General features: G+C 44.5%; 1 long non-coding RNA gene across 3 annotated transcripts; it reads left to right on the top strand.

Moving 5' to 3' along the window:
* Positions 13,669-16,728, top strand: LOC102170937. 3 transcript variants are annotated; one of them, XR_001917984.1, is made up of 4 exons: positions 13,669-13,861; positions 14,142-14,448; positions 15,626-15,651; positions 16,158-16,728. It is a non-coding gene; the product is annotated as an uncharacterized LOC102170937 (long non-coding RNA). The 3 variants fall into 3 exon arrangements; XR_001917985.1 differs by lacking the exon at positions 14,142-14,448 and having other exon boundaries at positions 13,762-13,861; XR_001917983.1 differs by lacking the exon at positions 13,669-13,861 and having other exon boundaries at positions 13,870-14,448.

The following is a 19,113-nucleotide window of genomic DNA, read 5'->3' as shown; positions in this document are numbered from 1 at the left end:
TGGACTGCAAGGAGATCCAACCAGTCCATTCTGAAGGAGATCAGCCCTTGGATTTCTTTGGAAAGAATGATGCTAAAGCTGAAACTCCAGCACTTTGGCCACCTCATGCGAATAATTGACTCATTGGAAAAGACTCATATGATGGGAGGGATTGGGGGCAGGAGGAGAAGGGGACGACAGAGGATGAGATGGTTGGATGGCATCACCGACTCGATGGACATGAGTTTGGGTGAATTTCGGGAGTTGGTGATGGACAGGGAGGCCTGGCATGCTGCGATTTATGGGGTCGCAAAGAGTCGGACATGACTGAGTGACTGAACTGAACTGAACTGATGTGGGAAAAAGAAACTGAAAAAGAATAAATATATATATAATAGTATATATAATGCTATATATAATAGTATGTGCATATATATATATGAAGCTGAATCACTTTGTTGTACACTTGAAACTAAACAACATTGTAAATCAACTATATTTCAATAAAAATATACTCATTAATTTTTAAAAGACAAGAATATTAAAAAGAATGATATAATGGTATAAATGAATCACTTTGCTGTACAGCAGAAATTAACACAATAACTGTATATCAACTACACTTCAATAAAGAAAAAAAAGAAAAAAGGAGTTATAGCAGACACAATCTCTGTTTGAGTGTCAAAGAAAGCTGCAACTTACCCTATAGTATTTTTGATTCAAAATAAAATTATTTTCTGAGCCCTCTGTTTTCTAATACAGTCACTAATGACTTTCGGAAAGGGTGCCACACAGCAATAATGATTTTAAAAATTTGCATTTAATAGCTATTCTGCCTCACTTCAGTGCACAGTTTAATAACCCATCTAACCTGGAGTAGGAAATGGCACCCCACTCCAGTATTCATGCCTGGAAACTCCCACGGACAGAGGAGCCTGGTGGGCTACAGTCCATGGGGTCGCCAGAGTCAGATACAGCTGAGCGCGCATGCACTCGTAACAGACTGACGACTTGGCGTTAGTACATGTTGTAGGTAAATCATCCTGTTGGACACATCAAGAAGCAATTTTAGTTAAAACTCAGACATTCTAAAGGGGTTTCACTCAAGGGGGATATTCAAAATGTTGGCCTCCCCCAATCAGAATGGCACCTAAAGGCCACATTGGTTCATCTGGGCTGGGAAAGCAGAGTGCAGGTTTTATTTTTGTTTCTTGTTTTCCCTGAAAGGGAACTTCATGTTGAATTTCTCCAAGAACAAGACAAGGTAGCCAACACCTACCTTTAAATTTTTTCAAGCTAAACATTTTCCCCTCAGCATTCTATGGTGCAGAGCTGGGAAAGATTCAACACCTTTTTTCTAAGGAAATGCGTGACTTCTTGTGCAAAGTTGCTTGCTGCACACAGCTTGCTCAAAGTAGGTGCCCATTATCCCAGCAGATTAACAACACCAGGTTATTCAAATCCTCATGGCCTGCTGGTCACTGGGCCCACACTGATGGTATTCACCAGGTAAATGGCGATGCCCCAGGATCCAGGAGTTCTACAGTGCCCCCTGCCTGGAACGTTCTCCCCTTGACTCAGCCCCTCATTGCCGTCAGGTCTCTTCAGAAATACAGTCTCTCAGAGGGCATCCCCTGATGATCTAACAGAGAACTCCCCTTCCCCATTTCTCTCTAGTCTATTTCCCTGATTTTACTTACTTTTCTAACACAGACTACAGGTCAGGGGGTGCAAGGCCACCAGAGGTCCTAAGATCCTGTTTTCTAACAAGAAGGATTAGGGGAAGGAACAAAAATATAAAAGGTTCTCTGATACCACTATAATAACTCTCTCTCTTTAATGCATATCTGCTACAGGGTAACATTTTTACTGAGAGGTAGACAGTAGACATTCCCATTTTAGGACCCCAAGTGGGAAACCAAATGTTGAAATCAGATGTCAACACAATCAACAATTTCGGTTTTATGTTGTTGTTGTTGTTGTTTTGGCTTTGTCTCACAGCACATGAGATCTTAGTTCTCTGAACAGGGATTAAACCCACTCCCCTTGCAGTGAAAGTGCAGAGTCGTGACCGCCGGGCTTTCAGGAAAGTCCCAGCAATTTGGTTGAGTCACTGTATTCCTTAGGAGGCAGAGGCCGGGTCCCATCCACAGAGCTCCATCATGGAAGACCCTCTCTTTGCTCCTCCTAAGACAGAGCTCTGATGGAGAGCAGGGATCCTCTACTACTCTGACTTTTGAAACATAAGTGACCTCAGCAGAGAGCTAAGAAGCTAGCAAAAGTAACATCTTATTAAACAACTCTGTCCTCTAATAAAAATCTCTTACAGTTGTAAGCATGCATAATCCCTCAGAAGCGAAAATGTTTTTTTTTTAATGGCAGAAACTTCTATGTATCTATCTCCCAGAGAGAATCTCTCTCACACTGCCTTAAAAAGAACTAATCAAATAGTAATATAAAACTCTGGCAAGGAGAAGAGGGCATCTCTCTCCAGCTTAGGACACAGGCTCTCCAGCAGGCCAACATCTGCAAACCAGTCTATGCCCTTGGGATCACATGGATGGAAAAGTTGATTTAACTAGTCCTTTCTTTGTTGTGGGGTGAAGGCCTCTCTCAGGGGGCACTTGTATGATGCCTGTGGTTTTTCCAGTGAAAGAAAACTCACCCACACAACAAGCCTTTGCTGAGCCATTCTGAACTATCCTGTGTGACTCATCTTTGGTGCCCCAGGACACCTCTTAACAGAATTGTGACCCTTAATACTCCAAAAGATAGGGCACCAACACTTAACACAAGTGTGACCAGACAGTGGTCAGACCTCCCTTACTACAGATGGGGCTCACTTTCATGACCTGTGGGCTGATTACAAGCCCCTAGTTTAAAAACTAAGTAGCCAAGTCATCTTGAACCCAGACCTGCAAAGGGGTGTGTCTTGCCAAGGCAGAGAGAGGAAAGTCAGCAGAAAAAAGACAGAAAGATGAGAGCAGAATTCATCACAATCCAAATTCAATTGGATTCTGAGCCTCTTATACTAACCAAAGCTCATTTCCATCAGTGCTAACTCCCACAATGAATGGAGGGAACCGATGGCACCCCACTCCAGTACTCTTGCCTGGAAAATCCCATGGATGGAGGAGCCTGGTGGGCTTCAGTCCATGGGGTCGCGAAGAGTCGGACAGGACTGAGCAACTTCACTTTCACTTTTCACTTTCATGCATTGGAGAAGGAAATGGCAACCCACTCCAGTGTTTTCGCCTGGAGAATCCCAGGGATGGGGGAGCCTGGTGGGCTGCCATCTATGGGGTCGCACAGAGTCAGACACGACTGAAGCGACTCAGCAGCAGCAGCAGCAGGGGCTTAGTAATGCAGATCTAGGGCATCAGGAGAGCTAAATGGTTAATGCCACAGGGTCCTGGAGAGAACTGGCTCCAATTCTCTCTCAAGCCAGCCAGACAAGGTAAGGCCAGAAACTAGACAGATACCATCGCCCTAGGAAGAAGAAAGGCATGGTGGGAAAATGGGGCTTTTGAACCATGGTGTTGGAGAAGACTCTTGAGAATCCCTTGGACTCCAAGAAGGTCCAACCAGTCCATCCTAAAGGAGATCAGTCCTGGGTGTTCATTGGAAGGACTGACGTTGAAGCTGAAACTCCAATAATGTGGCCACCTGATGTGAAGAGCTGACTCACTGGAAAAGACCCTGATGCTGGGAAAGATTGAAGGCAGGAGGAGAAGGGGATGACAGAGGATGAGACGGTTGGATGGCATCACCGACTCAACATACATGGGTTTAGGTGGACTCCGGGAGTTGGTGATGGACAGGGAGGCCTGGCATGCTGCGGTTCATGGGGTCTCAAAGAGTTGGACACGATTGAGTGACTGAACTGAACTGAAACTGTGAGAGCTGCTTATTATCTGCTTTCCCCTACTAACACATGCACACACACACACACACACACACACACACACACACACCACCCAAGACGTGATACTCTGAGTACCGCGTCTCCACTTTGATCAGGAAAGAACAGTGTTAGTGTCAATGTGAGAAGGGAGCCAAACTTTTGTGGAGAGAGGAACCTCTGAGGATCAAGAGGGGAGATTTCTCCCAGGACCAGGTTACCCAGAAAGCTTGGCGGCCCTGGGATAAGGTAGTCTGGAGACAGAAAGTGTCATTGAAGACTAAAACCCAGTTCTCAGCTTCCTAGAGGATGCACACATGTGCACGCTAAGTCAGTTCCCTCGTGTTCGACTCTGCACGAGACCCAGCGGACTGTAGCCCGCCACAGTCCTCTGTCCACCGGATCCTCCAGGCAAGAATCTCGTTGTCATGCCCTCCTCCAGGGGATCTCCCCAACCCAGGGATTCAAACCTGCAGCTCTGATGTCTCCTTCATTGGCAGGCGAGTTCTTTACCGCTAGCGCCACCTGGGAAGCTTCTCCTCAAGGACAGGAGAACTCTAAAGAGGAGGAAATCATCTTGAGAGGGACATCAACTTTTACTAGAGGGAGTGTGAAGTCTGAGTTGCTTCAGCCATGTCCAACTCTTTGTGATCCTATGGACTGTAGCCCATCACAGTCCTCTGTCCATGGAATTTTCCAAACAAGAATACTGGAGTGGGTTGCATGTCCTTCTCCAGGGGATCTTCCTGACCCAGGGATTGAACCTGCATCTCTTATGTCTCCTTCATTGGCAGGCGGGTTCTTTATCACTAGTGCCACTTGGGCAGCCGAGGGAGTGTGAAAGGGTGGTGATATTTTTTTAAATAGATTTTGTTGCTCTCTTTTTTGTTTCTCCAGACAGTCCTTTATTCATTCAGCCACCAGTTAGTTATGAAGTGCCTGCTGTGGGTCATATGTTGCTGAAGGCTAAGGATACATAACAGTAAAAAAGGCAGACAAAGCTTCTGCCTTCATGGACTTTATATTCTGGTAAAGAACACTGTCAATAATTTTTATAAAGCAGCAAATACTTAGGTGATGCTTTCCACATGTCAGACCCATTTCTAAACCCTTTCCATACAGTAACTCATTTTTATCTTTATCACCACCTACACTGTAGGTGCTATTATTATCCCATTTTCACAAATAAAGAAACCAAGGCATAGGCAGGCTAAGTAACTTGTCCAGGTGCCCCCAACTAGTAAATAACAGAACAAGAATCTGAACCCAGTAAGTCAAATTTTAGACCCATATTTCTAATCGAGACAGATTGGTATCAGTATGGGTGTGGGTTTGGGGGTGGAGACAGAAGGAGATGGAAATAGAGGTAGAGAAGCGGACAGGAGACCTCTGGGTAAATCATCTTGAAAGGGATTTGAGTTTCAGTAGAGGAGGCCAAATGAAAGAGAAAGATGGATAGATACATAGATATGTCCTATAAAGAAAACAGGCTTAAAAAAAAAAAAAGGAATGGAGAGGGAGTGGGGGTTTGGATAGGGTAGCCAGGGCAGGTGCCCCTGGAGCTGATCAGAGCAGATTCCCAAGGCTTGACTAAGCCACAGGCAAGTGTGATCATGAGGGACCAGGTCCCAGGTCTTCAACAACAAACCCTGGAGAAGACCCACGGCTGGGAATACTTCCATTACAGCAGTCACTGTCCAAGGCCAGCTGAAATGCAGAAGACCCATCCTTGTCATCTGCCTCCCTTCCTGGACCCAGAGTGCCTCCCCACATGTGAACACCAGATCCCATGGAGAGAAGGGAAGGGAGTGGAAACCAGAAAGATGGGGCCTTTCTACAAAAGCAGACTCAACGTTCTCCCCGGGTGCCTGTTTAAATTTTTGAATCTGAGTAAATTTACCTGACTCAACCAAAGTGTAAAGCCCCCTGGGCACCTTGAGTTCCATCTAGCAGAGTGCAAGCTCGTTAAGGGCATGCAGATCAGTAATGAAAAAATAGAGACTAACTCTGCTCTCGACAGAGCATCTATGATGCTGCTGCCCCCACTGGAAGGCTACCCCTTTGGGAATGAGAGGAGAAAGAAGACACAGGATGAATAGCAGGAGAGGCTAAATGGGTCTGATGCTTTCCTTTAAGCTGGAACAGTCATGGTTGCACAGATGTTTAGTCACGGCAGGGGGAAGGAAGGAAACACTCCTGTTTAAGTGCACCACTGAAGACACCAGAACGATTACACACTACTTCTTCATAATCTGTCTAAAGCTTAAAGTGTAATTTAGAAGAAGCTGTTTGTGGCATTGCTGCATTCAGTTCCCAGCACAGATCTGGATGGGCCTGGAAGCAATTTCCAGCCTTCTGAATGTAGGTCACAAATATGTGTTCATCAGAAAGGGCATTCCAGTCAAGTGACTTCACATATTTATCATCATTTCCATGAAAGGTATTTATTAGCAACCTTTTGCACGAGGTTCAGGCAGCCCAGACTTATATGCAGAAATTAAGGAGTCACAATTCCTACCCTCTTGAAATTTAAATTTGACAATGTTCATTTGAACAATCAAAAGTAGGAAGTCAAGAGATACCTGGAGTGACAGGAAAGTTTGGCCATGAAGTACAAAATGAACTGGGGCAAAGGCTAACAGAGTTTTGCCAAGAGAATGCACTGGTCATAGCAAACACTCTCTTCCAACAACACAAGAGACTTCTCTACACATCAACATCACCAGATAATCAATACCAAAGTCAGACTGATTATATTCTTTGCATCTAAAGATGAAGAAGCTCTATACAGTCAGGAAAAACAAGACCAGGAGCTGACTGTGGCTCAGATCATGAACTTTTTATTGCCAAATTCAGACTTCAATTGAAGAAAGTAGGGAAAACCACTAGGCCATTCAAGTACGACTTAAATCAAATCCCTCATGATTATACAGTGGAAGTGACAAATAGATTCAAGTGATTAGATCTGATACATAGAGCGCCTAAAGAACTATGAAGAGAGGTTCATAACATTGTACAGAAGGCAGTAATCAAAACCATCCCAGAGAAAAGAAATGAAAAAAGGCAAAATGGCTGTCTGAGGAGGCCTTAGAAGAAGCTGAGAAAAGAAGAGAAGTGAAAGGAAAAGGAGAAAAGGAAAGATAAATCCATTTGAATGCTGAGTTCCAGAGAATAGCAAGGAGAGATAAGAAAGCCTCCCTCAGCGATCAATGCAAAGAAATAGAGGAAAACAATAGAATGGGAAAGATGAGATCTCTTGCAGAAAATTGGAGACAGCAAGGGAATATTTCATGCAAAGATAGGCACAATAAAGGACAGAAATGATATGGACCTAACAGAAGCAGAAGATACTAAGAAGAGGTGGCAGGAAACACAAAGGAACTACACAAAAACGGTCTTAATGACCTGGATAACCAGGATGGTGTGATCACTCAACTAGAACCAGACATCCTGGAGTGTGAAGCCAAGTGGGCTTTAGGAAGCATTACTACAAACAAAGCTGGTGGAGGTGATGGAATTCCAGCTGAGCTATTTCAAATCCTAAAAAGATGATGTAGTTAAAGTGCTGCACTCACTATGCCAGCAAATTTGGAAAACTCAGTAGGGGCCACAGGACTGGAAAAGGTCAGTTTTCATTCCAGTCCCAAAGAAAAGCAATGCCAAAGAATGTTCAAACTAATTGCACTCATTGCACATGCTAGCAAGGTCATGCTCAAAATCCTTCAAGCTAGGTTTCAATAGTACATGAGCCAAGAACTTCCAGATGTACAAGCTGGATTTAGAAAAGGCAGCAGAACCATAGAGCAAATTGCCAACATCTGCTGGATCACAGAAAAAGCAAGGGAATTCCAGAAAATCATTTACTTCATTGACTATGCTAATGCCTTTGTGTGGATCTCAACAAACTGTGGAAAATTCTTAAAGAGATAGGAATACCAGACCACCTGACCTGTCTTCTGAGAAACCTGTATGCAGGTCAAGAAGCAACAGTTAGAACTGGACATGGAAAATGGACTGGTTCCAGATTGGGAAAGGAGTGCGTCAAGGCTGTATATTGTCACCCTGCTTATTTAACTTCTATGCAGAGGCCATCATGTGAAATGCTGGGTTGGATGAAGCTCAAGCTGGAATCAAGACTGCCAGGAGAAATATCAATAACTTCAGATATGCAGATGACACCACCTTTATGGCAGAAAGCAAAGAGGAACTAAAGAGACTCTTAATGAAGGTCAAAGAGGAGGGAGAAAAAGCCAGCTTAAAACTCAACATTAAAAAGACAAAGATCATGACGTCTGGTACCATCACTTCCTGGCAAATAGATGGGAAAAAATGGAAACAGCGACAGATTTTATTTTCTTGGGCTCCAAAATCACTGTAGACGGAGACTGCAGTTAGTTATGAAATTAAGGCGCTTGCTCCTTGGAAGAAAAGCTATGACCAACCTAGTGAAAGAAAGTGAAGTCACTCAGTCATGTCCAACTCTTTGTGACCCCATGGAGCCTACCAGGCTCCTCTGTCCATGAGATTTTCCAGGCAAGGGTACTGGAGTGGGTTGCCATTTCCTTCTCCTGGGGATCTTCCCAACCCAAGGATCGAACCCAGGCCTGCTGCATTGCAGGCAGACCCTTTACCGTCTGAGCCACCAGGGAAGTTAGACAACCTAGACAGCATATTAAAAGCAGAGACATCCCTTTGCCAACAAAGGTCTGCATAGCCAAAGCTATGGTTTTTCCGTTAGTCATGTATGGATGTGAGAGTTGGACCATAAAAAATGCTTAGCATGGAAGAATTGATGCTTTCAAATTGTGGTGCTAGAGAAGACTCTTGAGAGTCTGTTGGACAGCAAATAGATGGAACCAGTCCATCCTAAAGGAAATCAATCCTGAATATTCATTGGAAGGAGTGATGCTAAAGCTGAAGCTCTAATACTTTGCCCACCTGATGTGAAGAGCTGACTCATTAGAAAAGACCCTGATGCTGGGAAAGATAGAAGGCAGGAGGAGAAGGGGACAACAGAGGAGGAGATGGTTGGATGGCATCACAGATTCACTGGACTTGAGTTTGAGCAAGCTCCAGGAGATGGTAAAGGACAGGGAAGCCTGGTGTGCTGCAGTCCATGGGGTTGCCAAAAGTCAAATGTGACTTAGTGACCGAACAACAGAATTTGAACAATCATGTAAGTGTACAACTGAACAAAGCTCATCTTCAATTATTCTCTACCCCACATGCCTCCACTAAGATGCAGTCAAGGAGGAGCTCTTTCTTATGTCCATCTAGCAATCCTGTACAGGACAGTCTCACTACTACTGACCTAAAAATCCCCTGTGTGCCACCTATTTGTCCTCTCTCCCCAAACCTCTGGCAATCACTGATCTTTTTTTGTTGTTGTTCCCATAGTTTTACTTTTCCAAAATGTCACATGGTTGGAATCAAACAGTAGGTAAGCTTTTCGGGTTGGCTCCTTTCACTTAGTAATATGTGATTATGTAATTGCATATTATGTAAACTTAGGAAATTAAGTTTCCTTCATGTTTTTCATGGCTTCGCAACTCACTTCTTTTTAGTATAGAATAGTACTCCATAGTTTGGATATACCACAATTTACTTATCCATTCACCTACTGAAGCCTGGTGGTTTCCAAGCTTTGGCAATGATGAATACATAAACCCACTGTAAACATCTATGTGCAAGTGTTTGTATGGGTGCAAGTTTTCAGCTCATTTGGGTAAATACCAAGGAGCTTGACTGCTGGATTATGTGGTAAGAACATGTTTACTTTGGTAGAAAGCGAAAGTGAAGTCGCTCAGTCATGTCCGACTCTTTGCGACCCCATGGACTGTAGCCTACCAGGCTCCTCCGTCCATGGGATTTTCCAGGCAATAGTACTGGAGTGGATTGCCATTTCCTTCTCCAGAGGATCTTCCCAACCCAGGGATCAAACCCAGGTCTCCCGCATTGTAGACAGACACTACAGTCTGAGCCACTGCCAAACTGTCTTCCAAGTGGCTGTGCCATTTCGCATGCCTGCCAGCAACGAAGAAAGTTGCTAGTTATTAATACATCCTCATTAGCATTTGGTGTTGTCAGTGTTTTGGAAGTTAGCTCTTTCAATAGATATATAACGGCATGTCACTGTTGTTTTAATTTGCAGTTTCCTAGCGACATAAGATAGGGAGCATCTTTTCATATGCCATTCCATTGCTTTTGCTGTACTCTATTCATTGGAAGAAATTCAACAGGTCCAGCCCACACTCAAGAGAAACGAACTACACAAGGGCATGAACAGCAGGAGATGGGGCCACTGGGATCATCTCAGAGGCTGCCCGACACAATTAGATTGAGAAGAGTGGAGGAGAGCAATTAGAAACAGTGCTTTTGAAGAGACTTGCTATCAAGAGAGGGCTTTCCAGGTGGCCCTAGTGGTAAAGAATCTGCCTGCCAATGCAGGAGACATAAGAAATACTAGTTTGATACCTAGGTTGGGGAAATCCCCTGGAACATGGCATGGCAACCCACTCCAGCATTCTTGCCTGGCTAATCCCATGGACAGAGAAGACTGGTAGGCTACGGTTCACAGAACTGCAAAGAGTCAGACATGACTAAAGCGACTTAGCATGAGGCACGCACACTAGCAAGAGAAAAAGAAATAAGCAGTTAGTTGCAGAAGGATGTGGAGTTAAAGGATGTTTTCATTTTATTTGTTTTACGACTAGAGCATGCTTATCAATAAAGGTGATATATTTGATATAGTGAATAGAAAACATGAAATAGAAATCTATTTTATACCTTTATTCCTAAATTTTCCAGATGTCTTGTGAACAACTATGTTTGAGCAACTAACCTGAGAGGGCATTTTTTAAATAGTCTGTTTTGTATCCATTCTGGAGGTCAGAAACAAGTACAGTTGTATCCCAGTGCTTCCAGCATGCTTACCTGTACAACCTCTAATCGCTGAAATCAGCCACATTTCAGCCATCATCCACTTCTACTGAGGCAAATGAAACCAATAGGCCTCCATGAGAGCAAACATTCTCTCCTGGCTTGAAAACAAGCCTACAGCTGCTTGGAAGAGGCAGGCTGCTGGGCAGAGAACAGCATGTGGCAAATGGCCCACTGACGCCAATTAAAATGTTACCCAACTGCTGTGATCATTTAAATCATAAATAATGTCTTCAGTTGCTTTATCTCCTGACTCTACAGCAACACAACAAACTGTGCACTAAACAGAGACAAAAGGAAATGAATGGGCCAATTAACTGGCGAAAGCAAATGTCCCAGATCTGTATCCGATGTTAGTCCACTGGAAACAAATAAGGATCAGACAACTGCAGGGTTGGGGGAGGACGATAAAAAATGTGCTTTCTTGCCCTTCCACCTTTAGAACCAATGCAAAACAAGACACAGAAGGGAAATGAAAGTGTTAGCTGTACTGCTGATAATAAGATTGAGATTTTAGAGCTGAGTCTGTTCTACTCCCTATCCTAACCTTGGGTCACTGTTATCTTATATTGGTGCTGGGCAATGAGGGAAGAAAAAGAACATGAACCTTCACAGCTTACAGCCTCCTAATGGATTTGCTCTTCTTTCAGAAAGAGGAGCCATTGGACATCACCTGCCATAACATATATGGGGGCCAAAAATTTAAAGTGAGTAAAATGCAAGATCTTGTTTTTGCAGGATTAGTAAGAAATACTATCTTTTATTCAGTTTGGACTACTGAAAGTCACAAAGGTTAAGGGAGTGACACTTATACCCAGATGACAGTACACTGAACCAAGAAAACCCTCAATGGCTTCCAAATGGTCATGTCTCAACCCTTGTCTAGGGGGAGACATCAGAGAAGATTACAATCTTGAAAACAGGGAACAGGTGAGGATGGATGCCAACAAGCTTACCCCAGTTTGTGTGCTCTCAAAGTTCATGTTAGAACAAGATTTTATTGAAATTCCTTCTTTTCTGGAAGGGAATGAGGAAAGGGTGGACAGAGGCTCAGGGCATTTGCCTGCAGAAGTTCCTTCACAGAGAGACATGGCATGGTGAGTGGGGGTGGGGGTGGGAGGGTTCCTCTCTAGCAGCAGGGCAAATACACACCAAGAAAGGAAATCCAGCAGGTTTTTATCAAGCATTCACAGTGCACCAAGCTCTAGGCCATGTCCTGGGAATGCAGGAATAAACTCACACTTATGGAGACCCAAAAAGCTACATTCTGGGATAAGACCCCCACCACGATCATCACTATGAGCCTTGAAGAGTTTCACAGCATGAATACTCAACTACTGTGGGGGTTCAGTGGCGAATCCCTTTCCCTGGAGTCATTTCCCACTTACTCAGATATGTTCCAGGCACTATAGTGAATTCAGAGGATCCAGCAGAGGAGAAGCTGAGTCCCCATTAGGCTTACGTTTCACTGTGGCAACAAGTCTCCTTTTGGAGAACACCCTACTGTGTGCTCTACTCCACCAGAAAGTCTGTATGATCTAAAAGTCCCTCTAGTCTATGACTCTTCTTTAACTCTCTTGGTTTCGCCTATATCGTGAAGCAAGCTTCTTGCTAGTAATACTAGATTCAGCCTAGACACCCTCTCCTCCAGAAAGCTTTCCCTGATGTCCTTAGGAGACTGGGCTTGGTGGCTTGATCCTGTGGCACACTGCATTTTATGTTCCTTGAAAGCAAGGGCAGTTTCTCATTCAACACCATTCCCCTTCCTGCCCCCTAGCTTGATTGCAAGCTGGAATCAAGATTCCTGGGAGAAGTATCAACAACCTCAGATACGCAGATGATACCACTCTAAGAGCAGAAAGTGAAGACGAACTAAAGAGCCTCTTGATGAAGGTGAAAGAGGAGGACAGTGAAAAAGCTGACTTAAAACTCAACATTCAAAACACTAAGATCGTGGCATCTGGTACATCATGGCATGTCGACCTTTGCCAACAAAGGTCCCTATAGTCAAAGCTATGGTTTTTCCAGTAGTCATGTATGGATGTGAGTTGGACTATAGAGAAGGCTGAGCATGGAAGAACTGATGGTTTCTAACTGTGGTGCTGGAGAAGACTCTCGGACTGCAAGGAGATCAAACCAGTCAATTCTAAAGGAAATCAATCCTGAATATTCACTGGAAGGACTGATGCTGAAGCTGAAGCTCCAATACTTTGGCCACCTGATGGGAAGAGCCAGCTGACTCATTGGAAAAGACCTTGATACTGGGAAAGATTGAAGGCAGGAGGAGAAGGGGACCACAAAGGATGAGATGGTTGGATGGCATCACCAACTCAATGAACATGGGTTTGAGCAAGCTCTGGGATATAGTGAAGGACAGGGAAGCTTGCCATGTTGCAGTCCATGGGGTCCAAAAGTGTCCAACTGGACTTAGAGACTGACAACAACCCACCCCCCAGCATAGATCAGGGTGCCTACTGCTGAGTGTATACTTGTTGATGTATACTTGTTGCCCTAAACAGTCTCTCCAACCAAAATGATCTAAAGCGCTCCAGTACCTAGGAAGTCTCAATTCTCAAAATTCCAGGGACAGATTAAGGATAGAACCAAGGATAAAAGCAAAGCTGGGGACTTCTGGTGGCTTGCAGACTATCCTGGGGAAAGGCATGGGGTACATGAGGTGGGGAGAGGGGGGACAGGCAGAAATACCTAACATTATTCGAGTGCCAGAAGCTCCCTTGAATCTGCCTCAAGATAAATGGACACCACTCTTAGGGAGAGGTTTCGGTGGGTCAGCTTTGAGGCCCTAGCTGCGGGAGGCCGGGGCAGCCGCCCGCTCCGCTCGCCCCAGGCCCCCGGCAGGAGGCGCGCGAGGGCCTCAGGGTGGCGCTGGCTGGGAGGAGCGGGCGCTGGGCTGGGTCCCGGGCCGGGCGGGGCTCTAGGGCAACTTTTTGGTTGGTTGCCGCCGGTGGCTGATCGCCCAGGCCCCTTTTAAACTGGGTGTCTCCCTGTCTCTCTCCCTTTTCTGCCTCCGCGCGCGACTCGGTAAGTGGCTTTCGACCAGCTCGACGCTGGAGCCCTCCGCGTGGCCCGGGGGTCTCTGCAGAGGCACTTACCAGGGCCGCCCCTGCTCTCCGCGCGTCGCCCCATGTGGGCGCCTAGGGCTAGTCTTCGACCCCAGCTCGGCTCCCGCTCAGAGAGGCCTCCCAGGCCCCAGGGGAGCCGCAGTGAGAGCTCTTCTGCGGCCAGGACATCCTCAGGGTACCGGGGACCCTTCCTCCCCAGAAATAACTCTCTTGGCGCCTAAGGTCCCTCTTTCCCCCAGGGGCCGAGGCGCGCGTCACTTGTGCCTGCGACCCCGATGCTCAAGGGATCCGGGCCACATGGAGCTTCAAGCTCCTTTTGCAATGAAAAGAGAAAAAACAAACAAGACTCTTGGAGGAACCGACCCGGGACGGAGGCGCAGAGCCCTGGACGGCGTTCGAGTTGGGACGCACGCGGGGCCCCCGCCTGCCCGGGGGCTCTGGGGACTCTGACATGGTCTATTTAGGAAGCGGATGAGATCACGGGCCTGAAGCACTTTAGCCTTCAAGGCAGAGCAGTGTTAATTCCGGTGTTAGCAAGAAACGGAGGTAATTTCGCCCACACGGGCACTCCCCCTCCGCAAATGCCTCTCAGTTGCCACTTCGCTCTGTGGTTGCGCTCTTTAAAAGGTCTGCGTGACGCTTGTGGGAGCGGTTAGCTACTGTGAGCCTTGATGAGGGAGCGGTTTTTCTCCCCCACATTCCTTTTTCAGCACTGACAGTAAATTATGCAGCATGGGACCCTCTTTCATAACGTGTGTGGAGTCTCATGAGCCTGAGGCCCGTCATCGTTTTCTGGCCTGAGAAAAAGTCGGAACCTCTGGGGTTCTGACTTGTGTCCGCCAAGATAAACAGGAAAAGTGGCCCTAGAGAAAGTTTGTCTCGAGGAAGCGTTTCTAAGTTTCACTCTGGTCCTCAGCATTAGAGGGCATTTTAAGTGTTTTACCGGGATACATTCCTATCGAAAGCGTTACTCCCCGGATTTAATAAAACTTGTAAAGATCTCAATTTATAGCTGACTGAATGAAGGAATCGTTATCATTGGTGCCGCTTAGTAATCTCTTGAAATGGGAGGCTTGTGGGATGTTTACATGTTTGCCTCAGTGGTGAAAGACCCTTTTACTGATCAGAAAGTATCTGATTTTACTGATGCGAGCTGTGTCCTAAGGACGGCCCCCCCCCTCTTTTTTTTAAACAGTTCCCTTTAGGAGAGGGACATGGCTGAGAGCCAGTGTCTATTTAAAGACTGTGGGAACTGAGCAAGTGTTGACAGGACTGTTCTCAATTTGATGGCCTCTGCCTCTATACACTAGTTTCAGGCTTCCTTTGCTTTTTTTTTTAATGTGAAGAGTTTGTTTCCATCTTTCATAGATAAATACTGTTACCAGTAATGTTTATATTTTTTCCCCAAGTTGATATTGTTCCATGCTAGTGTAACAAGGAGATAAAGTTAGAAAGATGGTGATGCCCTGGGTGTCTCCTTGCTGGGAATTTCAGGAGATTCCCAGTGTCAGGAAATTGGGAAAATATTGCTGTTTTACAGGAATTCTACCCCAAGTTAGCTCTTTAGTCACCAAAGGTAAATAGCCAAATAAGATACTCTTTACCAAAAGAAAAAAGACACAAAGTGCCTAAAACAATATTGTAAAGTAATTATCCTCCAATTAAAATAATTTTTTAAAAATTAGTGGTATTCTTAACATTGTTTCTCTCTCTTTCCTACCAGGCTGACAAGATGCTGACAAGCTTAAGGTATGGACCAAATGGAGAAAATCTGGCTTGAGTTATTAAATAGTTGGATAGAATTCTTGGCCAGGGATGAGAACCCTAATCTGATTGGATATCCTCTGCTCTGATGGGTTAAAGGATTTACCTGAGGCCAATTTGATGGGCAGGAATTTATTAAGTGCAATCACATCCTCCCCCTTTAAACATTATATTTTAAATAAAATGGGGGGGCTCTAGGAAGTAGATAATACTTTATTATGCCAAGAGAAGTGTTATTTTACAAAAGTATTTTTAAGTGATTGGCATCTAACCTTTAAAGATGTTTATCTTTGGCAATGGTGGCCATTTTGAGTTAATTTTTTTTTAATGTCAGAATATTGCTATGCCTGATTTGACAATATGTAGTTAATTGGGGAATTCATTTTCCTTACCTGAACTGCTTTTATAAACATGGTTTAGTCACTATATTTTCTTAATATCTAATTTAGTAATTGCTGCTCTAATTACCTACTGTGATACTTCTCTTACAGGACTGGTACTTGAAAGAAGCTTTTCCAGGAGATAAGGTGTATTTGAACATGTGATGATTGATATACAGAATAGAGCTTTTTGCTAATTGTCCTTTTCATGGTGGTAGCAGGGGTGAATTTTTTAAAAAAAACTGCCAAGTATCTGTAAGAATATATATCTGCCCTGTAGAGAATTTTCGGCAGAATTCAATTCCATTATTTAAAACAGTTTTTTTAAATAAGATCCAGCCTGAATCTTGACATAGTAGCTAGACTAGCTATTCTACAACTATCTTAAGAGAATTTGGCTAGCTGCTTTAATTTACAAAGGTTATTTTTAAATCCCATTCTTTTGACTATGCTAAACCTCGGGGTTTTGTGCTTGCAGTTTTGTCTAATCATTTTGATGATTAAATTTGACCCCTTGTATAGAGGACAGATCAGTGGAGGAGTTTGTTGCATAGCATTTTGAGGGTTGGGGCTGAGGAACTGTCTACACTTTGATTATAGTGGTAATTCCATTTGTCAGAAATTTTGAGTGAGTTTTACTGAATGTAAATTCAATTTCAATAAATATGACTTTAAAACTTTCCCTTTCTGGCATCTTTAATTAAGCTGCTGAGAATAAAGTGGGCAAAAACATCAAAATCACCTTGGGGTCATCTAAGTGTGTAAATGCTTGAGAAACAGTCAAGGGATGTTACCTTACCCATCAAGGGTATACAAGTTTCCTTTATAGATGTTTCAGACAACAGCTTTTGGCAGGGTGTGAGTGGTATGACACTTCCGTGTCTCTTGACAATGTATACTAGTAGCCACATGGCAGCAGAAAATGAAGTGTGGAAATTACCTGACAAAATTTAGGCTGGCTTGGGCAGATACTGGCTAAACCAGGGAATTAAGTGAGGCATGAGGTTCTAATGAAAGTTGCTCAGTCTGACTCCGACCCCATGGACTAACCTGCCAGGCTCCTCTGTCCAGGGAATTGTCCATGCCAGAATACTGGCATGGGTAGCTGGTTCCCTCTCCAGGGGATCTTCGAAATCCAGGTCTCCCACATGGCAGGCAGATTTTTTACCAGCTGAGCCACCAGGGAGAATGCTGAATAACTGGGTTAATGGCAAAGCTGGATGCATAAATCATTTGGATATTTTCCATGGGGATGTTCAAGGGTTCTTTTGAAAATGGATGGGCCAGTTCATTCCTGTGGATAACAGGTCTAGCCACAGCCTGTTGAGCCCTACTCACCATGACCAGGAACACTGGCAGCTGGGTTGGGCCATCTTCCTATAGGAGGAAGCAGGGCTTTCAGGTGCCTTCTTGTGCTTCCAGGTATGGTGCATAATCGCTCCATCTCCCCCAACTCGTGTCCCTGTACCGTGACAATGGAGAGTTACAATACCTTGGTTAAGTAAAATCTAGGATCACCTAAGCGAGTTGCAGTCAGCTTGCCCTCCTTGGCATCATACATGCCTACGTGTTGTGCTAAAAGCAAGAGTGACTAAGCATGCCTAAACTACCAGGCCCTGAGGAGAAGCAAATCTGGAGCTGAAATGTTTTCAGAGGACTTGTTATTCCAAGGGAGGAGCTTTGGGCATGAAGAAAATCTTTTATACCCCAACCACATTCCCTGAATGATCTGGGGGTGGCTTATAAATGGGGCTTTCCTGATGGCTCAGACAGGAAGAAGCCGCCTGCAATGTGGGAGACATGGTTTCAATCCCTTGGCTGGGGGGATCTCCTGGAGAAGGAAATGGCAACCCATTCCATATTGTTGCCTGAATCCATGGACAGAGGAGCCTGGAGTCCTCTGTCCATGAGGTCACAAAGTCTGAGGCGACTAAACAAATAGCAAACAACATGATAATTCCAGGGGAGAACTGGTGCTGAATTCCCAAAACTTTGGCCACCTTATGCAAAAAGCCAACTCATCGGAAAAGATCCTGATGCTGGGAAAGACTGAGGGCAAGAAAAGGGATGAGGATGAGATGGTTGGGTGGCATCATTAACTCAAAGGACATGAGTCTGAGCAAACTCTGGGAGACAGTGAAGGACAGGGAAGCCTGGAGTGCTGCAGTTCGTGGGGTCTCAGTCAGATAAGACATAGCAACAGAACAAAAAAAGCTCAGCAAGTAGAGTGCAGGATATAAAACCAAGCCAGAGTAGACCTGATGCTTCAAGGCTCCCACCAGTATGACTGAGCTTCCTAGGAGTCGGAGGAAATCCAGTTGGTAAACTGGTCATTTGGCACTTGAATGTAAATTTTAAATGGACAAGGTGGAGGAAGGATCATTTGTATTCTAGGCTCCCTGGAACCCAAATAAGATTCTCATTTCTCCCTCATGATCTGAAATAGAATAGAGGAAGTGGATAACTAAATGGGAATCTGGAGATAGTAAGAAATGATGCATTTGACCAGGGTAGTAAGATCAGTCAGCCAGTGACCCCTGTGGGCCAAAGTTGGGGATAAAACCTCAAGAGGAAAGCCATGTTGAGACTGAATAAGTAAACAGAGATGTGTATGGAAGACTTATTTTAATTTTGTACTTATAAAAATTGCCTTTCCAAAATTTGCCCTGTGTTTGTAAACTGAAAAGTTTATAAACTGATTCTGGTATTTTATAAATAATTGTCTTACCTAAACTATGCAATCAGAGCTAGCAAGCCCCCTGGTGGAGTTTATCTGTACTGCAAAGGCCAAGTATCAAGGTACCCTCCACAGCTGCCATCTGCATTTCCAGAATAGCTCCACATCAATCTGTTTCAGTTCAGTCGTGAGATAAAACCCAGGATAAAATTCAGGATGATGTAGGTCACCATGATTTGTTTCTGGGAATGTAGTCGATGGAATGATTTTCCAGTTGGGCAAATGCTCTGACATGTTACTCCCACTATCTATGGCAGAACAGAGCCCATTGTATTATTTACAGGCCTTCTGTAGTGGACAAAAATGTGGAACTTTGAGAATTATCATAGA

This window comes from Capra hircus, chromosome 4, assembly GCF_001704415.2.
Source record: "Capra hircus breed San Clemente chromosome 4, ASM170441v1, whole genome shotgun sequence".
In the NCBI taxonomy this organism is placed as follows: domain Eukaryota; kingdom Metazoa; phylum Chordata; class Mammalia; order Artiodactyla; family Bovidae; genus Capra; species Capra hircus.
The sequence above is the reverse complement of the archived record's forward strand: the minus strand, read 5'-3'. Positions and strand labels throughout refer to the sequence as shown.